The 25,592-nt window shown below is 39.9% G+C and overlaps 1 long non-coding RNA gene across 1 annotated transcript in view; it reads right to left on the bottom strand.

Annotated features, from left to right (window-relative positions):
- LOC149373467 (uncharacterized) overlaps positions 1 to 25,592 on the bottom strand; it is a 101,586-nt gene that overhangs the window by 40,443 nt on the left and 35,551 nt on the right. Inside the window, exon 2 of the long non-coding RNA XR_016293370.1 lies at positions 6,922 to 6,973. This is a non-coding gene — a long non-coding RNA (uncharacterized LOC149373467). The remainder of the gene's footprint in view (positions 1 to 6,921; positions 6,974 to 25,592) is intronic.

Genomic DNA, 25,592 nt, shown 5'->3' with positions numbered 1-25,592 from the left:
AGAATTGTAAAGACCGTTTTGTTGTGGCAAAAACAACGAGGAGAAGTGTACTAGCAATATATCCTAGAATGAGAAATTGTTTAAATATTTTAAATCTTTGGCGTGTCTTTAAACATGTTTTTAACCAAGTAAGAATAAAAAATAAGCAAGTTAAGTGTTCGAATAAATTATAGTTTTTGTTATTTAAAGATACAAAATATCCTTTCACTAACTGTGGTTAATATCCGTTTCCTACATCTACAGCAGTCCACTTAATAATGAAGTGAGCGTGTTGTTACTTAAAAGCTTTTTTAATTGTATTTCCATTACATAGAAAAATTCTGAGTAAAAGCAAGTTGATTTGTTTAACCATCCCAAAAATGGATTGGAAAAATTGGTCAGCTATAATTTTGATTTGTTTATTTTTCTTAATTTTTGTTTTCTCTTGATGTAAGTATGTAACAAAATAACGTCTTACTCGACTTGACAGTGACCATTAAGCCAACCAATCAGAAATTCAATATTACTTACAGCTGCGATTTAATCAGTACCCAACGAGTTTTTGGACTAAGAGTCCAAAAAAAATCAGTTTAACTAATCCTAAAAAAAAAAAAAAAAAATCACGTTACATAGTAACAACATTCGACACCGTAAATACTCATATCAACTTCCCTCGGCCGTACATCACCTCTCTCTGTCTACATTGTTTTGTATCACACAGGAAAGAACGAAGGCCACTAATGTCCATTTACTGCAACCCTTACTTTATCATTCTCTTTCTTTTTCGCCGTTTCTGCCTTGGCTATAGTCTCGCAACCTTCACCCCTGAAACCCCTTCCTCTTCACTGCTTAAGTTTTTTCTCGTGCAACAACCCCTTACTCTTTCTCTGCGTGTTCTCAGCGTCACGGGAACGTGCATAATTAGTCGAGGCACTGTGCTCTTTATGACTGAATAGATTTACAGGTCCAGAACCCTGACCTGTACTATAACAACGGCAGAACTAAAGAATACGCAGGCAGTGCTGTTACGACTGAAATCCAAAGAAATGGCTTGTATAAATACTCATCCGAGCTATGGTGAATGAAACACACAACTGGACATAGACTAATGTTATAATTGAAACCTTTGCCATCATTTCCAGGTATTCTGAGACACATCTCAATAATATGTTGTTAATGTTGAAAATACTCTACTGCAAAGTAGATGGGCTACAGAAAATAATGCACTTTGTAAAGATGTTGAGTGTTTGGTCTAGTATAATCCTCCATTGTTAGTCCTTCATGAAAAATTGTTAATACTTATTCGTAATTTAAAAAATGACCTTAATTACCTTACTTGTTTTTATGTTTGGTAGTTTAACCGCAGCCTTTTTTAAATTGCCTCAGGAGATTTTTTGAGATTAGCTCTTTCTCCGTCGATTTGCTTGTACACAGTCCATCGAGTAATCAGTGTTTACTCGACAACCGATTAACCAGTCAGCCGTGCCTATTAATAATTTAGTGTATTGATGTGTATTAGACATCAATGGTTTGTGCATAATCCAATTGTGAATTATAGAGCTCGATGTTCACTTGTACCTCGTTTGAGGATCATGAGTGCAATTTATCTCAGCTTCGAATTAAAACTCGTTGCATCTAGCTTCGTGTGCATGTACTTTTAGAACCAATCAACAACTGAGAGTGTTTTTTGCAAGAAACAAAACTATATTTCACACAACGTACATATCTTGGAGATATCTTAACACTCCCAGCCAAGGACATTGCTCAAAATCCAACACCTTTCAAACTTTCATACAATTCATCAGTGCAAAGCAACAATCGCACGAGAGAGACTCAAGGCGTCTCATTCATCACCAGCTAGCTCAAACACAAGAGACCTCTCAAAATCCATCCTCACAACAACAACAACAACAGCAGTAGTGGCAATGGCAACCCGTTGCACCGCCACGCGCATATATCAATCACCGAAAATGTTTACCTCTCCTTGGCACTGGCGTCCGCTGCAATATAAGCCAAGGAAGCAGTATACCGCGGGCTTTGTAACGTCGGTGAGTTGTCGTCGTCGTCGAACCGGGCCTCGCAAAGTCAGTAGCCGACAGCTCTACTCCAGCCCCCTTTCTCTGTCCCAGCACATCCATCGACGCCCGATCGCACCTACCATTTATCAACGCACGTCCTTACGTGCAGTTCAGTCCTGTGTGCATATATACACGCCTTTCTCATCGCCCACATAATGCGGAGGGCCACACACAATGACCGCCTGACCACATATTACCCTTGCAACCATGTGTGCGTGCAGAGGTGCAGCGTAACACGCGTTGACTGTCTCAAAAGCATATATGATATGGTTGCCTTTTTTTCCCACTCCTTTTCTCCCCCTCATTGCCGTTGTCCTCCGCGATGGTGTCCACGAATCCCTTTTGGACGCTCCTTTCGCACAACGTATATTGCGCAGAAGTGTCTCTTTTATTCGTTATTCATTTCTTTCCGGTTCGTTCCTTAAGTGCCAAAAGTTCGTGGAGGCATAAATCTTGACGCTTAATCGGCTGAAAAAAAAAAATGAGCCTCGAGTCCGTACTTTATGCAGATGCGTATATGTCTTGCATTTGTCACTTGGGTGACGTACACGTGACGAACGGTTTGCGGGAAAAAAATGCATTCCTTCTACATAAACCCACCATTCACTACGTGTAAATGTATGGTTAGCCAGTCTGGCTACTGCATTGGTTAATGGATGATCTTCTGGTCACTTCATTGTGGGTTACGTCTTTTTTACACAAAAATCGTGCAAGCCTATCATTTAAAGATATAATAAAATTCAACAGAATGGAGCTTTATTTAAGCAACCATGGACTCGAGGTTCTACGTAGATGCGTTAATAGTCACATGACAATTTCCTTCTTGTCGTGAGTATTTTATAAATTTTTGTTGGACTTTGTTAAGAAAAACGAAAATTGCTTAAAATTATGTAGTTAATTATTATTGACTCGTATGTTATCCCCATAATAGTTTAGTAATGAAAATACTGAAATGAAGGCAGCTGATATTATAGTCTCGATTCAGCTCTTGGTGTTTTCCTGCGCAGACTAACCTCCATGGCAAGGCCTCCAAGGAGTCCTGACAAATCACACGCAGGATGAGCTCGCGAGAGATAAAGGCAAGATGAATCGCGAGAGGTCAAGCAGCGCGTCATATGCACACGGGCGCGGGTATTCGTGTCGCGCGAAACAGTAGCGGCTCCTCGCTCGACACTACACCGGTGTGGCACTAGAGGCAGTCCGTCAAGGGAAAAGGAGCCGAGAGAGAAAAGGGAGGGAGGGGGAGAGATGGAGCGGTTCCTGTCCCGTCAACTTGCAAAAGGACTTGACGGATGGTCGCCACGGGACGAAAAGCCGACGGCTCCAGATCCATCATATTTCCTCTGGAGGAACTTTGCGCCCACGTATACGCGCGCGTGCATCCATAATATCCCAACGAGGCTGACTTCCACGGCGGTCACGCCACCGATGCGCCGTACCCAAGGGACGCGTCTTGTCCGACTGTGATTCTAGTTTTCGTTTTTTTCGCGCAAAAGCTGCTGCGTGACTGATTTGGGCGTGCAAATAATCCGCCGTGGGATACGGTCCTTCTATTTGTGTCGCGCGTCAGCTGGCTTGGGGGCCTGATTGATAATGTTAGACTTGGCTGGAGACTAATGCCCTGTTTAAGCTACCGTGTGATGAATCAAGCGTGACGAGTGCACTCGGAATGATACTATATTTGTGGCCCAAGACTTTTGCTAGTGGTGAGTTTGGAAATTCGAGATGCCAAGGATAAGCTTTTTTGGAATATTTTGCATCCCATGGAGGATATGCATTAGTTTTACGAATTTACATGAATGGACAACGGAAAAGAACTAAATTACTCATAAGTTGACTGGTAAAAAGAAAATGGTTCACTTCGTGTAGATGTGCATTTTTAATCTTCGCTTCAATTGAAGTCATGTTTTTGAACGTATCAATAATTAAAAATCCAACAAGTGATACTCAAAGAAGAGGCCACGCACCCACGATCAAAGTCTTCATTGCTAAATGCCAAAGCATTCCCCGTCCATTTGGAAAATAACGAAACCAAAGTCCCCCTAAACCACGGGCAGTTTCGATTAAAATGCCATCGTCCCCGCACGCGGGAAAATAAAGCGCGAAAAGCCGATAAATTCCGCCGAACAATTAGCTCCGCGAGTTGGGCCGCTCCCGTGGAAAAGCACCCATGGCTAATAACTCGAGTGAAAGAGAGGGAGGCCGGCAGCACGTGCCGATTGCGAATCCGTACACGCCGTCGCCCGTTTATCTCTCCCCTTTCTCTCTCGGAGATATTCCTCGGCAGTGGTACAGTGGTGGTGGTTGCCGCGGTCATAAGATAATTTCGCGTTGCAAATCTCGGGAACACGTTGAAGCCCGGGGTATAGCGGTGCAAGCCGGGCCTCGTAAAAAAGATCGTCCTTTATTAACTCGTAATTTCGGCTGGACGGCTAAGGCCCACGGTAACCATATACACGCCGACCTGTAGAGAAAGAAGGAAGCTATAGAAGTGGTATTCGAGAGAGTGGCATCGGTGTACAGAGAGAAAAGAGGAGAGCCAGCGCAGCCCTGCCAGTATTTCCACGTTCCAATTTCGCGGACTTCCATTTTCCAAAGTCAATTATCGTATCGTATAACCCCCCCCTGCCCTTCTTCCGACCCGCCTCTCGTGGCAAGCGGGCACGGCTGGCTCCGAGAGTCTATGCGTACCTCATCTGCTTTTTCGGAAGAATATAACAACGATTTACACACACAGCACAAGCTCCCTTTCTCTCTCTCTCTCTCTCTCTATCTTTCCTCCTTCTTTCCTTCCCTTCGGCCGAACGGCGAGGCTTTCTCTCCGCCTCGTTTGTTCTCCACGGAAATATCCAGGAGCGGCTCCATACGACGTCAACGTGATTCCGGATAGACGTCATAATTTCAAGGGCTGTACTACCACGGCAGTCTCTCACGTGTACAAGAGAGAAGAAAATGTCGCGGGATAAGGGAGGAAGAGAGAGAAAAAGCTATTGCACGGAAGAAATAATGAAATTGAGGAGAGTCAGTAATACAGAAATATAGCAATAAGAAAGGGGAGGGAGAAGAGAACGGCAGACAGGGTAGAATAAAGGTATGTGTGCATCCATGTGTCTATGCGTGCGTTTTAGGGTGGAAACTGTCGTAATTAAGGGATTCAATGGAGAGACTTCAATCTTTTTTTTTTTTTTTTTTTTTTGCTGCTTATGGATAATAATTTCGTATAATATTTTCAACATGTCGACCTCCCAAGCAAATTCCAATTACCACAAAAGAGTCTAAAATTACAAAAGTCATGTGTAATATGCTTGAAAAAGAAAAAAAAATGGAGTAAACTCGAAAATAAATTGTAGAGACATGGTATAGAGAACGAAAAGCGATAAACGGAAAAACTATAGTAGCAGCAACAGCAGTAGCAAAAGTAAACTCGTAAGCAAATAGAGAAGGAGAGAGAGGGAGAGAGAACGAATGGTGGAAGAAAGAAATAAGAGGAGAAACGGAGAAGGAGGTATAAGGACAGTAATAAGCACGAGGAGGCAAGAGATGGAGAACAGATACACGATAGCGTTGCCCCATCGAGCCCAACGTATACGTATTTCCATCGTCTAGAGAAAGAGAGAGAGAGAGAGAGAGAGAGAGAGAGAGAGAGGGAATGTAGGTAGCAGAGACGAGGAGGAAAACCATCGGTTTGTCTCATTTCCGGGATCCAATCTCTCTCGAGCGCGCACCAGCAGTGATAGTATGGCTGCAGCAGCAGGCGCCCACTCTCCTTCGCGCGCCCAACGACACTTTACTGTTTTCGCTATAGCGACTACAAGTATCCTACGTGTGTACGTGTGTACCTGAGTCGTGCAGATCTCGCAAAAACTGGGCTGAGCCAACTTTGTTTTAACAATCGTTTGCGACTGCCCTGTAGTTTCGTAAAACCATTCTACGGGCTTGACATCGGTTATGTTCATTTTTTATTATCTTTGAAGATCTCAATTGACGATCAATTTCATAATTTTTAAAATAAGACTTAGAGAGACACAGTTCTTTGGTCCAGTGAATAATATTATTAGCATTTATTGTCAGTTGAAGTTGATGGTAAAAAAAAACACTGCTGGAGTAATCTTATTAAGTATGTTTTTATCATTTTTGTTGTAAAATTTTTGATAAGATTTTTAATTTGATCAAAATTATGAAATTTTGAGACAACCAAGATTATATAGACTTAGTTTATTAGTGTAGGCTTGAATTAAAATAGGAACCACTGTTTAATTATCCTATTAATTAATAATGGTTTTAAAAAAAAAAATTATTTTTTCAAGATTTTGTTCAATTGTGGAGAAAATGTGAGCTTAAAGATATACTATACTGCAATAGAACTAAAACTTTAGATTACACCATTTTCAAGATGTATTCGTATGTGTATAATTTTTTATTTTTGAGTATGGATAATATAGAAAAAATTTCTGATTGAGTCAGTTTTTCATTATGTAGTAGCAATGATTTTTACCATTCGCAGCAAAAACTTACATTTAATTAATTCTACGTTTATAAATGTTGAAAGATTCTACAAAAATTGAAAGATTCTAATTACTTCATTCTTGTATTAGAATAAATGACTTTAAAATGAAATTATCACCGCTAAAGTAACAAAATAAACTAAAATTTAAGACTATTGTATTTCTAAATATTTGTGGGAAACTTAATATGTGCCTATCACTACCTTAAAGATTTATAAAATATTACATTTCAAAGAATGTGTACTGTCAAAGAAGATTTAAATTTTTTATGAATTTTCAGGATCATGAAGTTATGGGTGGTTTGTATTTTTAGTACTAAAGTGTGTAAAATAATAAAAGTAATATTTTATGATAAATACCTTTGCTTTGGTCTAATCGAATTATCGCTCGCACTTTCCGACGGATGTAAAGCTGAAATTAAAAAAAAATTTTTTTTGTTATAAATTTTGACAAAACAATAATATCTATAGTATTTATTTTTTGTTCGGCATTCACTCGCGACTTTTCCATAGATTGCAGGTCACTCTCATGAACTGCTATAAGTACGATACATGTTGCACTCGCTCATGAACCAGAAAAGCTACGCAATCATAAAGATACGAAAATAATTGGTAAAGTAGTAATTGTTGTAGTCAAGGTCATTGGTAATCAGCTGAAAAACCATACTGCACTATTTTTTGTAAAAATTAGTTAATTATTTGAAAAAAAAGACGACATGACTCGTTTATCAAAAAAACAGAGACAAAGACAAACAACGTACGTCGGATACGACGTTGCAACTTTGTCAAAGTCATTAATTTAATCTTTCTAAAAAAAAATAAATTACACAGGGAAACTATTCTTCTTTCTTATGTAAATATATTATTACGTATCATGTTTTTAGAACGACCTAATTCACATACATTAGTCCTTTTATACGACACAAACTTTACTATTCGTCTTTCTGACGATTGAAAATTTCTGTGTTTATGACCACAATCGTTGAACATAATTTATGATTTTCTCAGAGAAGAAAAATCCTCCGCCTTGATTATAAAACAGTAATACGTTTTCTGTGACATTGCGGGTGAAATAATTATTATAATCATGTTGAGACTTTAAACTTTAAAATATTTCTCGTGCGTTTAAATAGAAAGATGTGTCTTTAAATACGTAAAATAAAATAATACCATAAATTACACCCATATCTGCTAATCCTGATAAGAATGCATGTTCCAACGTGATGTACACGTTGTTGTTTTTATGACACCAAATGTATATCATACCAAATTGTCCACTAATGCTATACCAACTAAACTCTTTCAATTAGCATTTGTTAACATATCAAATAATAATGAAAACGTTTTTAAATGTATCTCTCACTAATTCATATTAACGTTCAACTATACACAGACATCAACAGACTTTTTCTTCAAACAATCGATACACAATAAATATAGTAAACTAACAAAAATGCCAATAGAGCATCATCATCATCTTAGCTCGCAAGCGCGGCAACATCAATGGCGTGTATACATCGTTCCTCATCTCATCTCATCTCTCGCTCCTAAATCAGTCCGCCGAGTTATTACAAATTTTCGAGTCATCGTAGCGTCGTCATTACCACCACTGCAAAGATGCGCATATATATACAGATGTGATGCCCGTGAGCTTGTAATCTTTCGACTGAGGCTAATCAATGTACGCGTTTTATCTCATTGGAGGGAGAAAACAATCAATGGGAGACAGTGACGAGAAAAAGGACGATGAACACACGCAAGCACTCACAATTAGTTCCGAATAGCTATTGACGGGCAAACAATCAGAGGCTATTTCGCTCGTTCGCAATTCGACGCTTGTTTTTAATGCTACACCTTTCATTAATCAAGATGATTTTCTAGGGGCACTTTATTATTTTGTCAGGCGTAAGTACTTTTACAGTCCCCTCCATGTTAATTATTACATATTCATCGTACAATAAAGCGAGATAACAATAATGCGGGCCGTTTTTACGAGCTCATCATTCGCGTGTCTCTATACACACACGCACGCAAGTTGGCTTTGATAAACACGCACTTTGAGCTTCTTTGTTTCGTTTTTGTATTCACGGTATGGGCATGGCGTGATGAACATTTGTCAAACGTCAAAACATGATATGCATGTGGGTAGATATCGGAATTTATTTAATGCCAATATCAAAATACACGACCGTATGGAGGAAATTTGTCGAATTTGCAGGCGTTCTTATCGGTAACAGTGTATATAAATATATAGAGAATGGACTGTTGAAATTAAATTTTCATTATTCTTTAGAAATTTTTATTCGTCACAAATTAAAACGAATAAAATCAGTTGGAAGATAAGTGCATTATTGCATGTTTCACCTGTAGATCGCGGATAAAGAAAATAGAGAAGAGCTAATACAAGCTCCTTGTCGCGCAAAGGCAAGCACGAAAGACGTAACCAACTGTCACGTTGCAAAGACGATGACCTGACAAGTATTTCAAGACCCATTGTTGTCACGTATTCCGTTGACTCGTACCTACGTTGGTGTATGAATCGTTCGCAATGACGCGGGTGGGCCTTTCCAATATAGATCCGCGATCAATGTGTCTCTGGATGGTAGAGAATGAGCTCATGTATAATGGTATCGGCTGGGGGATGTCGAGAAGTGCCCAGGAAGTGTCTTAACGGGTCGTATAAAACGATTGGTAATATAGTGGCTTGTAATGTACCCATTCGGAGTACTGCTTTTATTAGAGATGTATTATGTTATGGTTCTTTAAAGATAGCTGATTTCTTTCGAGTGAATAGACGTATCCGGCTATTTTAAACGAAGGTGCATTATGATGAAAGAATATGAATCTGTACCTTTTGCAGCACTGTAACTTGTCTATTAGCTATGCAGACGGAAAAAAGGGCCATTATTGCGCTAGACGGATATCTATAGAGATGATAAAAAAGACTATACGACAATTGAAGGTACTGAAAAATCGTGTCATCCTTTTTTTTCATTTTTATTTATGTTATCTTCATTGTTCGTTATCAAGTATTTATTTATTGATTCCTATCCTCCACTTTATGAGATGAACTTCGTAGCTGAAGATAATTCATGTTAATTTTTTTATTTTACTTTTTTTTATACTGCTCAATCCAAAGCGGAAACGAGTTTTATCTTATCACAGTCACTACAATCTTAGAACTTCAGTTTAGAATTATTTACTTCAGCACAATTTACATTTGTACTTTCGCGACTTGCAACCTTTAAAAATATTTAAAAACTTTCAGTGACCTTTCAAAGTTTTTCGTAAACTTTTAGAGACTCTCAAAGACTTTATGTAACTCCAAATGCCTGGAAAGTCTCTCCTACATTCTTTTGTCTGCTTGATTGTCGTCACTTAATTTATGTAAAGTATTTTTGTTGTTTCAGTTGGAAATAGTCTAACCAAAAAAATCTAGTCCATGTACTTTTATGTTAATTAATACCTCACATCTTCAACTATACACTCCTAGACCAAATTTCATTGATCTCTTATTACATTAAAATCTTACAGGCTATATGAACAGATTGATATGATTAAAAATCACTTTTTTAATTTTTTTATGTAAAAAAATAATGAAAAAAAGAAAATTAGCTTCTTTACTCAAAAAAACAAAGACTACTAATGTTTGTTGTTAAAAGTCAATAATTCGTGACACTTTGTACGGTCCTATTAATTTTTCATTCGCAAAAAATTTGGTTACTGATGAGCCAACCCAACAGAAACGGAACACATTATCAAGCAAAAGCAGCAATAATTACGCGAAACAGTAACAATGATTGAATGGATGATCGCAGTTTGTTTCGAGCACAGAAGTTCAAAAATCAATAATAAAAAAAAAACTCCATGAATGCACGGACATTAACATAATGATCAATCGGATTCCAAAAATACCGAAACGCAACATTACCCACGTAGGGGTGGCTCGTTAAAACCAACGCTCCCATCCTTCCCTTGATTATCGAGCATAACGCAACCCGAGCACTAACTTTTAATTTATCAATAAAAACATTAACCGTAGCGCGTTCGCTCGGTGGAAATGATTATAGGCAGGATACCTCCCCGCGGACCCCCCGGGCAACTCTCCCCCGACGATAATTCAAAAGAGAGACGGAGGCTTTTTGGGAGCGTTTTATAGTTTTCGTGGGATTTAACGAAAGTATATAGTTCGGATTTATGGGGAGCCGCAAAATTCGACATCATCGCGGTGCTCTTTCCGCATTATGCACCACGTGTGCGTTACAACACTCTGTACAACCATCCCCCTGTGCGGGCACACGGGCGCGAGAGAAAGGAGAACTTTATTTATCGCACGGAAATATCGCTGATTAGCATCGTGTGGACTGCGCTAATGCGTTGTCTCGTAATTCATCGATTTTAACGAGAGGACCTATACGCCCCTCCGTTCCTCCGGTGACGCTCCATTGAATTTACACGCGCGTGATTGCAGGTGAGCGTGGTTGGACCCGCAAAAAGCACGAAAAATTACATTTTACGATGCGCGGAGAGCGCGGAAATAAAAATCAATTCGGAAGTATCGTGAACGACGAGGTTTTCAATTTGAAGAATTTTCGGGGTGATGCATAATAAGTTGGATTTTCCGGGGCTCGGGAGTTTTTGCTCGAAATTGGAAACAACTGCGGACGCTGGGCTCACACGTGTGGATGGGCGCGACACGTGAGATACATTTGTGGCCCGCAATCGCGTCCCTCCGAAATTACTTTTATATTGTTTGCTCTGCATGTTCATACGGTAACGACGATAATAAATTTCGTGCTGGTCGTATAATGACGTGAAATTCATCAATGATATGTCAAAACGGGGAGCGCGTCCGACGATCGTTACGCGTGTACGTGGATGAAAATTCGAAACATTATCGGCGCAGCATTCAATACTCGACGTGGCACGGACATTCCGAAAATTTATTTTCTTTTGTGAATAATGACGTTATTTACGCACGGCTCTCTTTTTGATAATCGCTCCTAACGAATGATGGGAGCGCGTTGTAGGTTTTATACTTTCTGTGCAAATAAATAATAAATGCGATAAGGTGAATAATTTATTTTAAAATTAACGTTATTTAATATAAAATGTACCTATAAACGCACTAAAATTATTTAAATAAATGTATTTTCAGGCAATACAGAAAATTCTATTCATAGAGGATAAGTTTTCAAATTAATCGAAAAAAAAAAAACAAAATTGTGTAAATACTCTTACAGACAGGTCAAAATTTAATAAAATTGTAAAATATTACATACAGTTATAAAATACGAACAAATATAATATTGTAAATTTAATACAATTACAAATATGACTAAAAGTACAGTTTTCAATGAAATTATTATAGTTTAACTAATTGATTCACAGCTTTCTCACATGCAAATTTGAAAATACATCTAAAACTCTTTGTTTTTAATACATGTGTAGGTATAAATTTCTAAGGATTCGTATGTACTTATCTAGCTTGTTTGACTTTGGTAATTACTGTCCTCGTAGCCTAGAGCAAATTAATTTCATAATGAAGTCTATGACTTTTTGACATAATTCTTAGCTAATTTATAAGTTGCGTTTAATACATACTTGTATACTTGTCTGTTGTATTCTCATTTACTTGTTAACATGAAATATTATGTACTGTTGAATGTATATTTTTTTATAAAACATGATAAGGACTATCTATTACATTGTCAAAACGCCGTTGTGGTCAATTATTTCAATAAAGTTTTAAGCAGCAAAGCCCTTATCAAATGAATTTTCTTAATACGTACAAATGATCAAATACGTAGTCATTATAAATAAAATAAAATAAAAAATGTGAGCCACCCCTCTCCAAGCAGATCCCCAGACCCACCTGGACTTTCCAAGACTTCTGTGGGTGTAAGGTCTATACAAGGTTTCAAAAATTTTTAATCAACGACAAGTGCTTCCAATACAGCTTTTTTGGTGTTAGTTCCAGAAAAACAAACAAACCCACGTAAAAAAGGATTAAAGAGAAAAGTGGGCAGAAAAATAGGGAAAGCCAGATTGAAATTAAAACGTACGGTTTTCAGGTATACATCACTCTGCAGTTTGCACACTTTGCTGACGTGCAGAAGTGAGGTGGACGAACACGAGGTCAAAACAAAAGCGGCGAAAAGAGCACAGCTTGCCCGTCAGCCCTTGATTCGGGGCTGTCGGAGCGGAGTTCCCTGCGTTTCGCGAGATAAAAAAGCGTAAATGCACGAAAACAGCGAAAAGAAAAAGAGAGAGTGAAAACACAAAGCGTAAAACGGTTTACAAGCGAAAGGAAGAGAAGAACAAACAAAGGGCGTGAAAACGAAAAAAATCGGGTGACACCAGCCGCTAAAACGGCAAAAAGAAAGAGCGGCCTGGCCGGTCGAGCTGCTGCTGTTCTCGGGGGTGGCTTTTTCCGGTGAGCCAACTAATAGACCCGGACTTGTTCGCGTTCTCTCTTTCTCTCTCTTCTTCTCTCGCGTTCACTTTTTTTGGAGGGGGGGGCGAGCCTCGATCTGGGGAAAAATAAAAGTTGCTCGTCCGCGAATCGCTCGGCAGCAACACCTGTTGAGTTGGTGTTAAAAAAAACGTGCAACCGGGATCGGCAATTAACGTATGAAACTTGTCCATCATGTGCACGACGTTTTTGCCGTGGAGGCGAAAAAAAGGATTTACGAGATCGGACGGGTGGACGGATGAATGGGAGTGCGTGTGGACCTGGAAATGTGAGTTCTGGTTGTCACGCGATAACCACCACTGGACTAGGTGGAAAAAAAATTTTTTTCTTCTTCCTTTCGGGGCGATGGACATAGGATTTATAGCACAGACATCGATCACGGTTTCACGCCGCAGCACGAATGTAATAATACTCGTTTTTATTGTCGACGAATGCAGATATTGATCGATTTTGTGGTAACTTTACGCAGCCGAAGTTCTTGTTCTATCTTTTTCTACAACTGTACAGTTTCATTGCATGCTTGCTGATTATCATAGTTTTAAGTAACAGTACTTTTTCCCATAACAGCATCATCAGTTTATTGTCATTTTAAAGTTTGAGAAAATAATAAGTTGAAAAAATATTGTGGTACAAAAATTATGCGTATTGTTACCATTATTAAACATGATTGTATTTCAAATGTTATAGTGACCACAAACAGTAGAATAAACAAAAATTAAAAAATATTGTATTAAATTTGCAAGTCACTTGTATTGTTTGTTTTAAACACAAGTCCTCGTCTTGATGTATCCAAATGGTTATAAAACAAATTTAATTTATTTATATCCCACAATTTCTAGATCTCAGTATTCCTATGTATCCAATTAAAACCATTTCTAAGTCTTTTGCTGTGATTGTCTAGCTGAAGCACCATCGAATTTGTCCACCCGTGTAAATCAGTGAACTGAATTGCCAGAGTTGGTAGAAAAGAGGTAAAAAACAATTAAAAAGAGCACACATTACGCGGATTTGCGGGATCGAGAGGGTATGGAGATCGGACCGTGTGGCGAGCATTGCTTTTTTCATTGACTGCCATGTAGCGTGGGACATACGTGGTGCGAGGTGCAACGCGGCAGCCTCTCCCGAGTGCGCTGTATCAGAGCACGCTTATCGTATCTCTCGCTGGCGATTATCGCTGGAAATTGCGCCCTCGGCGCATCGGAAATTACGATGAAAGGGATAAATAGGTGGGTATTAGCGCCGCGCAAAAGCCATTTGAAAGACAGGGTGGGTCGATGAAGAGAGGAGCAGGGAGGGGTGCGAGGCAGGGGGAAGGGAGCAGCAGGGAGATGTAGAGTAACGACTGGGGACACAATACGACCCCTTGCTTTTCTCTCTCTCTCTCTCTCTCTCTCTCTCTCTCACATACATATAAACACACAATACCGCTTATTACAATCTTTATTTCACTGGATTTTTAATCGTTTTAAAAATTTGGTATATGCATTACATATCCACCGTGTCCACTGTGTTATTGCTCCTTACTTTGATCATACTTCCTTGTACTATGGATCTTTTTTCTTTTTTTTCATTCTCATGTTACTGACAAAATTATTCCATTATAACGTAATTATCTAAGCAATTCGAGTAGTTTGGTTGTTTTACAGCTATGCTCGTACAATACTTATTGCTTTTCCGATTTCAAGTAGCCTCATAAAAAGTAATTACATCGCCATTGCCAGCCAGATACATCCATAAGCCGTCGAATCACTGCCGACGAGGATGGAAGGCGGTGGCGCTTCCATGGATTATATCCAGTGATAGTATACGTACACCCTCCACCCCGTGTATGTGCACGCATTTACATGTATACGCGTAGTACAGACGCGACAGCACGGGTTTGACGTATTTCCTGTCTATCCGGGTGATGTGACGAATCTCGCGAGAGGACTGCGCATTGACTGGTTGGCTAGCCATTGCAGATCCATCCGTCAATATACCACCCTTTGGCTGCAACTCCAGAACTGACCCCAACCCCTTCTCCGTCAGTCATGCAGTCACGCAGCCTAAGCCTTCTAATGGCGCTGCAGCTGTCCGTCAATCATTACAGTTCCACGTGGATAAAGATAGATGGATAGATGGACGGATGGATGTATTTATGAGAGCTATGTGTGTTCTTGCCACCCCTGCAGCAGTGAGAAAAGCAACAGTCCATCAGATATTTAATGCTCTGGTGCGGATCGACCGAAATAGATCAATCAATTAATCAGGACTAAAGAGGATCTCGTTTTCTGAATACAATACGAAAAAGGTTTTTGTTTTGCTAACATTGCTGAAGCTTTAAGTGGTCTACAGTATCCTGTCGTTTCATTTGTTGATGGCTACCAGGTTGATCAGAATAACGATTGTTTCGTAGCTGTCTTTGTTCAAATTTTTTTCATTATTTTTTCATTATGTATCTCCTGGAAACTATAGGCATTTAAAAGTGGTTACCTGCAATGACTTACTCAAAACACCCATGTGATTTGACATTTTTTAAATTAATCTTTAATTAAAATCTTTACGGTACGTTGAATGAAAAAGACAACACTTTCAAAGCTCTGAAGAGGAACTCTATACAAGCACGATTACATTGTTTATTTAACTCGAACAAGTACATTATGTGCTAAAATTTTATACGAAATAACAATTTATTATGAAATTATATCATAAATAACACTCTTGTAGCTCTTACTTACGAGTTGCAATTTGTGTGACGTATCAGATTGGAGACAGTTTTGCCATATATTGACGCTTTCGATGCTCCAGCTATTAGTTATGCATATGGTTATAAACTTTAAGCGTATAGGTGATGAGTTTTTGTTTTTCAGGTATAGATATTCATACCATATATTGAGATTTGTTTTTCATGTTTTCAATCCATCTCGTTGTCTGCTGCTGCTGTGCTATTCGTATGACAGGACTAATAGTAGACTTTAAGACAGTTACTGCACTAAGATTTCAGTAGATACATAAATTGTGTAAAGTCAAATGTAAGATAAACATTGAAGACTTCTGATGAATCAAACGTGTTTACTTGTAGTGTTTAAACCTTAGCCTCAGTAAAATTTATTGGATGTAATTACTTTTATGTATCTTATTCCATTCGTACTAGGAAAACAGTTAGGTTTAGTGGTTATTTTGAACAACCTTCGCAAACAAAAATCAAGAGGTAATAACCGTTAAATAAAATTGCGGCTTTTTTTGATCCATATTTGTATTTCCCTCCCCAAATAGCTATCTTCACGCGGACGTCGAAAGCAAACATCTTCGGGCAAAACCTTGACACTAAAACACTTTTATCGAAAAATGCACTCTTATTATCTGTCCTAAATAAGCGCTCATCCATAAACGTACAACAAAAGCTCCGAGCGAAAAGCTCGGCCAGAAATCCCAGCTGAAGCATCGAACAAATAAAACCAGCGGCCATACTATAATTCAATTCCCCCTTCGTCCTTCTTGCCTTGGGAAGAAGAAGAAGAAAAAAAAAAAACTCAGCTGTACAAACGTATACATCTTCGGAGCGCGTACAAGTACGACCTATTGCCCTAAAAGCTGAGAGCGAGCAACGCTATCGGTGGCTTGGGCACATCAGTAGCTCACCCACGCACACACGGCTGCGCGTGAAAATAACTGTCCAGCGCCACTTGTATCTCGTAAATTTCCATCGCGACCCCTCGATCTTTCGCCCTGGCGCGCCTTTTCTTTTTCGCTCCTCCGCTATGGGCAATCTCGACATCGTCCTACTAGTAGTCGTTGTCGCGAAGGACAAGAGCCGAGTTTCGGAGTTTTAAGTGCTGATCGAGTGCAAGGACGCGAGGAATTAAGTGTGCTGGGAATTTCGATGGGAACGAGCAGAGAAGACGAGCAGCGGGCTATTGTCGCGGGGAGGGTCGTAATGGACCTGGAGTTTTTAGGGCATAGACTCTTGCTCTTGGGCATAGAATGTTGTTCGCTTGGTACTGCACGAAGTGAGACTACTGAAGATAAACTTAAAACATCTCATCCAAAGCATCAAAATTATGGTCTCGATGACATGGAGTAACTTAAAAAGTCTGGTCCCTCTCTAACCTCCTCATATCCATGTAAATATGGCTATTGCATTCACAAGAGATGAAGCTTGTAAGCTTTGTCAAAACAAGAAAGAAGACATTGGTCTTTTTATATTTGAAAAAATTGATTTCAGGTTCCAGTTGTTCAGATATTGCCCATTCAGTCAGTTTCAGCGAATAAACTTTTGGCTATTTTCTGGTGAAAGGATTAGCTTCCGAGACTAAGATATTTTAAAGAGTTTGCCCTCTATGTACACGGTGGAAAGTGATGATAGTATTTTCACGCAAGAGTTGAAAAGAATAAACACCCTAAGTCAACTTTTTTTTTTCCAATGATTGTGTCTCTACTGTACAAGTAAAATATAGTTGGAAAAAAATTTTTTCTGTCAGTGCACACTTAAGCACCTGAAGGAGCTCATCATCTCCACCGAAGCTGATCTCCAGAAAGTTTTCCGCAATTTTTTTAGTTTGTCTAGCGAGGCAGGAAGGACATGTTTTTTTTTGTCCTAGCTCACGCTGACGAAGCTTCGGAATTCGGTATGTGTACATGTATGTATAGCAAGCACACAGCAGCCCTTAACTGGCTACAGAAGAGGGGGGGGGAAGGGTAGGTATACGTGTATAGAAGATAGGTCGAGAAGAGAGCTTCGGAGGGAGGGGTGTATGTTTATTGCTGGAAAGGCTATCTCCGGGAGGTAGGCGAGAGCGAGGGTGGATGCGCGGCGCGTCACACGGCGCGGAGTCATTTTCATAATTCGGCCGTTCGTATTCGCCGGCGTTGCACGACCTGAATCGAACAACAGTGCCAGCCTCCCCCCTGTATGCTCGCGAATACATGTATATATACGCACGCGAAAGATAGCTATAGCTGCGTCTTTCTCTCTTCTTCTTCCACGGCCTCACCTCCACCTCCTCCATTTGTTTTTCTCACTTTCCCATACAACGAGGCTTTTCTTGCTGTGCTCGCGTTTTCTTCCCTCTCTCTCTTACTCCCGAACAGTTATGCGTACCTATACACGCTTCCATCTGTGCTTGAGCGCGCTTTATCTCCTTCTCGTCTCTTTCCTGTCGTTGCGCGTTTCTTGCATCGTTTTCTCTTAACGATCCTTCTTTCTCTCTCTCTTCCTCTATTTTCTGCTCTATCTCTTTTGGTTATCCTTTTCTTTTGTTGCTTTCTCTTTTTTGCCGTACAGGAAAAAGAAAAGAGTTTATGATTTAGGTGCGCCTTTTTTCTCGTGTATAATAAGCTCACAAAATTTTTAGCTAGCTTTTCTTCGGAATTCTTGATGTTATCATACTTTTAATCATAATTACTACGCTTATTAGTCACTAAACAGAAATTACAATAGAAATTTATCAGGTGTCAATATTTAGCTGGTGTCAAAATCAAAGTTTTGCAACAATAAGTGTATTACTAATAAGTTACAGTGATAAAATTCTATTAAACTCAGTTTGATCAATACGGCAAGCAACTTCTTCATTTACATTTTATGGTATCTGAGACTAACATGGTAATTAATTCTTTTTTATTTTCAAGTTATCAGTAGACTAACAACTTTTATTCTCTAACATAAAAAAATATCATTGCAAGTGATATAACATTTGTTGTTGTTGGTTTATCTAGTCCGTTAAAGAAATCAATGCTTTTGTTGATTATAAATGCGTTTATGAGAAAAATCACGTCCACGCAAAGACACATTTCCGCAATTGAAAAAAAAAAAAAAAAAAAAAAAGAAAAAATTTAGGACAAAAAAGACGAAGCAACGCCAGATGAAACAGAGAAAAGGAGAGAAACAGGAGCGGCTGTCTCTCATTTTCCCCTTTTACGTTCTGCCTCCCTCCGACGCTATATTAACCCTAATGGCTCGCGAGGATATAAAGCACATCCCGCGCATACACTAACTCGTTATTATTGCCGCATAAATAACGCGATAATCCCGCGCTGGCTCGCCGAGGAGCGATGGAAGGGACGACATGCGGGGGCTACCCTGGCAGTACTGCCTCCGCGCACCCCCCCGTTCCGTCTCTCCTCGTCTAAGTACTGGTGGAGGTGAAGAGTGCACCGACGGTGCTGCCCGTAACTTCCTTGTCTCTCGTCCGTTCCCCTTGACTTTTCTCTCCCTACATTCGCACATATACATACATACGTGCATGGCCATTGTTGTGCTTTTCCGTCTCATACTTTTGCTCACTGCCTGCGCTGGATGCGTGTATTTTGTTATTTTCTTTTTTTTTCCCCTCTCTGACGTACGTGCGTGTTCTGCGTGGTGAAATGGTCGGAAAAACGTCACGTTTATCTTAATGTACGACCTCTGCAAAGGGGTGCGCGTAAAATTTTAAGATTTAGTCATCTTCTGGGCGCATATTTTTACGTTGAAGAAATCTTTTTTTATTCATTCATCATTGAACATAAAGTAATTATTATCATGTCAAATGTTACTTTTATTATAGGATTTGTTTTCAAAAACAGAAAATTAGATAAGCTACGAAAAAAAATTGGATTATGGACATCCTTGATGAGTACTTGTGAATCAAAATCTGGCTACGACTTAATACAAATAAGAAAATCGTGGTATCAGTAATACCGATCACAGTGCTAGGAAAAAGCTTATAGGAAAATTCTCGTTTTCTCTCTACGCATAATCAATTCATCAGCTAAAAATATTTTCTGACTGTAAATTACAATTTTGGCTCAAAATAAACGACAACAATATTTTATTTTCCAAGTAAGTAATACCTTCCATGTACTCTCTCGTGAGAAACATTATGTCACGAGAGAAATAGAGAGAGAGAGAGAGCAGGACCCAAAAAGCTAAAGACATAGTAGCGAGATACTTTTATAAAAGTGCCGGAGGCACATCAATAACGATCATCATACACATCAGTCTGTTACCCCCGTATCTCTCGCTCGTTCTTGCTCTGCTCACTCTTGGAAACTCCCATGATCTTAATTCAGTAATAAAGTCCGCGACGCGCGATGAAAGTAACATGAGGCCACTCGGTTACCAGGAAGGGAGGAGCATACCACTGGGCTAGCCTGGTCGATCGATCGATCGACAGATCAGATTTGCCGCACACAAGTGGAAGAAAATTTTCGATATGAAAAGATGGCCGTTTTCACAGTAACCCCTCCCCCTCTTGCCGCGACACTGTACCGAGCAGGGGTGCGCGTTCTTCCTCTCTCTCTCTCGTGTCTCGAGGCAGGTGGCTTTTCGAGTTTGATACCCAGAGCTGGTCTCGTCGCGTAGATTCTGGGCTGGCAGGCTGCTTCTGCCGCTGTTGCAGGGGCGCGCGTCAATAAGCGTCCATCAAGCGTAATGGCAGTGAGCGCCACCTCGGATGCATTTAGATGGCTGTTTAGCCTCGCTTGTCTCGACACACCATACTGCTACCACGACTTGGGAGCTTGCATGTCTCACCCCCTTCCCCCCCTCCCCTCGCACACAAGCACGACTTTCTCGCTTCCCTTAGCTCGACGTCGCTATTCTCGTTCTCTCTTGGTCTCTTTGCGTCCTATCTGACTCTGGCTAGCCTTCGCCACACCGATGTTTTCCTTGACACGCTCTACACCCTGGAATATTATGGTGCTGGTGCACACTAGCTCTTTTTTACTTGAGTTGCCATGCAACTCTCACCTGAGAGCTAGATCGGACATTGACTTCATAAATAAGTTATATGTCTAGGTTGAATTGTTGGTCCAATTCATCATCCAAGTAGATATGGATCCATTTCGTTGTTTAACTCCCACTGCTTCGATTTGTGCTCAAAATGATGTTATATGTTTAACTCATGTCATTACTACTCCTTCTCCAGCCACATCAGTTTAAGTAAACAAATTTACTACATGAAAACAGTGCAGGCTAAAAACTAAAAGTTTATAAATGAAAAACTTTCAAGTAACCTCGAATGGTGAGCCCCTTTTCCTTTGCGAAGAGTTTGTTTTAAATTGTAGTAATGGAGCCGTAAGGTTCAAAGTAGAAGATCTATAGATACTCATTTATCAGTTCTTAAATTACAATACTCTCAAGTGATTTCGAATAATAAACAACACTGAGATTACATTTTTTTTTTTTTTTAATTGAGTTCACATTGAATTTTATTGAATTATACAGCAATAATTGCTATCTCAAATGAGAAAATAATATATAAATGTATGCATGTACATCGCGATGAAAATGGATGAAAAAAAAGTTATCCGGACTGCCCCAGCTCGCATCGTCAAATTAATGTGGTAACAATTAATAACCTACCTCACCCCCGTCTCACTGCATCCCATAGACTCGTGCAGTCAACCCTTAAATCACAGCTCGGCTAAGCCAGCGGCCATTGAACGTATAGGTGCATCATGCGTCCGTAACACGGCAGAAGCGGCTGTGGTAAAGAGAAATCGAAAAAAGAAAAGTTGGACCTCGCCACTGACGATAAAACATAGATGAGCGAGCTCGAAAACCTATACACGAGAGCCCCGTTCGCCTCGAAAGAACCGTTCCATCGTATTCCATCGCATGATTGGTGTGTCTCCGGTATTATTCGCATTCAGCTGTGTAGCTGTGGCGTCCAAGCGCCACAAAGAAAAAACACTGAGAGACGCCGGGGAAGGGAGCAAATGGAAAATGAAAAAAAAAAAGAGAAAACAACGCTAGGGTGTATCTGTATGCACTGGACCGCCTTTCTCCCAAAAGGGAAAAGAGAATCGGCAAAAACGGCGTGGATCGGATTAAGAGCCGTTATTAACGGGCGAGCCGTACGCGTTATGGTACACGCAGAAGCTCTTCTTCCTCCTCCCGTTACTTGCTTCTTCTTTTGCTTTTCCAAAGCGCGAGTTTGCTCGAAGGCACAGCACGTGTTGGTAATCGTAATGTACCCCCTACACCAATAGAGCCTATTCAAGCCACCAGAGTACATATGCATGTATTAATACGCATGTGTAGAGACGCAAAATACGCTTACCTATACTGGATGAATAAATAAACGTTTAAAAATACGATGCTACATGAGTAAGCCTATAGCAATCAATGCGTCTCTTCCTCCCTAACTTTTTGAGTTATCCACAACGTATGAAAAGAGTCCATCGAAATGTTTCTCCTTCTTACTCTCTGGTTCTGCTTTTGGACACTCTCACGAGTGTCACTTTGCGTTTCATGAGTTTACAGCAAACGTTGGTAAAATCGTCTACAACTTTTTCAATTTTTACTTGAAAACCTATGCAACTAATTATCTCGAAAATGTCCATTTCTACAAAACTGATAAAAAAAAAAAAAAAAAAAAAAAAAAAAAAGAACCAAAGCGCTACCATCTCTTGGTGCTAATCTAACTGACTTACTGATTATCCTAACCTGAGCGTCGAGTTTTACGGGTGTATCTCAACTCATGGAGTCCACATACGCGCAAACCAGATGCGTCCAAGTGGCCGCTCGATCGTGCGCTCACTTAATGGTAATGATCTCCGGGCACTCGTTCGGAAGACCTAATGGCATTTACATTTACTAGAAATCAATGGGACGAGAGATGAAGAAGAAGAAGAGCCGAGCCGAGCACAGAAAAACACAATTATAAATCAGCCGTGCGTCGAGGACGCGGACAGAGGAGGGGATGGGAAAGAAGCAGCAACCGAGAGAAGGAGAGGATGGTGCTAGATGCGTGGAGTCGGCGAGATAATAGTAGAGGGAATAATAAAGGTGGGGCATGAATTAGGAGAAGAGGGTGGCAAAAGGGGGAGGAACTAACGTGACAAGTTGACTCTACATACCTGATACGCTGCCCTTGATGTGACTGGTGTTTTATTTTTCTTACCTACTATTTTTACGTCGGACAAAACAAAAACAATACTATTAGTATTCACTAAACTGCTTTGTTTTGCGACCAAACATGACATTCATATGCTTTTTAAAGTTGAAGAGATACGCTCAGGTCTAAACTTGACTAGCCAGCATATACGGTACGTAAAATGTTCTTGCGAATCAATTTCTAAATAAACGCACGGGAAAAATCTTGCAACTTTATTTCAAATTTCAACTGCGTGAAAAGTAAAGTAGTTAAATCCAACTGCGCGGAATGTGCAGTTAATCACCGGCTATTAAAACCAATAGTCCTCACAAAGTGTGGTCATTTGAGCGCATTTTCATAAAACAGATGGCCAGATAAGCGTTTTCGACATTGCAAGGAATACCCTGCATTACCTCCCGTGAGATAGAGCTTCGAAAATTTGCTTTATTATCAAGAGTCCCATAAACAGCCCCGCAAATAGCGGAAATTTTTAGCAACCAAACGTACAAGTACAACAGTTGTGCGAAACCCATAAACAAGCTTTAATCGAAGGATAAACATACGTGTAATTCTTATCTCTCCTGCAACAGATAAGAAAGATCGCGCGTGTCGTCCAAGGATCTCGAGCTTAATGAAACGGCACCAGAAGTAAAAATAAGAGACTCAAACGACAACGAGAGGAGGGAAACTTGGTGGATGCAACTACATGAGAAAATCCACGAAAAACTATTAGATCCACAATGAATCTTTTTGAGGACCGTCGTATTCTTGTTATTTTGTAGGATATTAGACTAGCTCTGAGTAATTTTTTCATGAGCTTTCATTTCATGTGTACAACTATTTTTACAGTTCAACAAGCATGAAATAAAAGGGGGAGTTTCATCATGTGCTCGGGAAATGAAATGAAATGGGTGAATTGATATTCAATATGGAATGAAATGTGTTTCACAATGGGTAGAATGAGGTGAGGAGGATACATACAGGACTAAACAGCCTCATGTATACATGAGTTCACGTAAGCGTGCAGGGGACGTTGGATGGGGCCAAAAAAGATGGCCAAGGTTGGAGTGGAAAGAGAAAGAAAGGAGAGGACGAGAGTGTTCCACCGACCGGTACGAGACTAGGGTCCTGCGAGGATGAAGCCGACGACGACTATACTACAAAGTTGTAGCAGGAACGGCCGATGATTTAGTCGCGTCCTTAATGGAGCTATAAATTCTAGCTTTTCGATAGCAGGAGGGTGAGGATACCACGCTGCCACCGACATCGCTGTTGCTCCAACGATGTAATATGTCTTTTATATTTTCGGCTCCCCGTAAGCATTTAGCTGCTTCGAATTATAAATCCTTTAACTATACAGTGGAGTGACCACTGGTTTGGTGAGTTGGACGAAATACTTTGCTGTGCATCAGCTGTACAATGTATCGGAAAATTATTTTTACGCGGTATATTTTTTATATTCGTTTGGATGTTTTGATTTCGTGTCGTTTTGAAAGCTTTTGAGTACCGTGTCAAGTAATTTACTGATCAACAAGGATTCGGTTCATAAACTACGTTTTATTAGTGAATCTCTTAGATACTTCTTAATTCCATTCAAAGCAATTTATAAATGCAAAAAGTACTTGTAACATCAAGTTTGATGAGTTTACGAGTATTTAATGATTTTTAAATTAATTAGTGTTAATAATTACAAGTATGTTTGTTGATATGGGATCTTGGATTAAAATTATACTTTGACCTATAATAATATTGGCACTGTAGCAAAATAAGTACAAATTTGTTTTTGTAACTGCGGGTATCTTGGCAGTTGATGCGAGCAAAACAATATAAGTAAAAACATGTTTTTTGTTCATCTTAATGTCATAGATGTAGTAATACACCTTTTGGTAAAAATGATTTTGTATTCCTAACATAAATATACTTCACGTGTTCCTTAAATACTTTATCGATCGACCAGTGAAAATATATTTCGACGAAACCGTCCCTCAATAAATATGAAAAAAAATCTCATAGTTATAAATTCAGAAGCAGTCACTATGCCTTAAAAAACATTTTGAAGATAAAAAATTTAGATCGTGTCAAAAATGTCAAGCCACAAGAAAAACAATCTATAAATCCTTAAGAACCTTATCTACGCCCTTCGTCTGCACCTTTCCTTGCCTCTCAGCCCCAACCCTAAGCCCTGATCAGTCGTCAAATATTTTGCTATGATAAATACGTCCCAGAAAAAGGAAATAAGGAAGAAAGGCCGGAGAAAGGGAGGCTCTTCCGAGCAGCTGATACTTTCCCCATTAAAAGTAGCTCCTCTGGCTCTCCCGCTCAGCCAGGGGTGCAATATCGGCCACGTTAATCGTGAATTATTATTACGCATAGACATTTAAAACGAAGGACTACGAAACCCGAGAGCCCAGCTAGCCGCGGCGTATAAAACGCGTTTGTCACCGGAGTAACTGCTCCTGCCTCGCTGCTGCCACGCGCGTTCTCTCTTTTCTCTCCTCCTCCCCCGCCCTTTCTCTTCCGCGCGTGTATCGGTAGTCAAAAGGGAGGGCAAGAGAAGCGCGCGGGCAAACATTCGCACTTATCTCGAGGCCCGTAAATATCGCTCATAGAATATTATAGGACCATAGATCCTCTCTCTCTCTCTCTCTCCCTGGCGCTCGCGCGAGTTGCCACCCTCCTCCCCACCCTTTTTCTCTTCTCATGCAGCGACGACGACCACC

Source organism: Copidosoma floridanum, unplaced genomic scaffold, assembly GCF_036245765.1.
Source record: "Copidosoma floridanum isolate Cflo_tuat_1 unplaced genomic scaffold, Cflo_Japanese_pri ptg000030l, whole genome shotgun sequence".
NCBI lineage: Eukaryota > Metazoa > Arthropoda > Insecta > Hymenoptera > Encyrtidae > Copidosoma > Copidosoma floridanum.
This window is presented reverse-complemented; position numbering and strand designations above follow the sequence as displayed.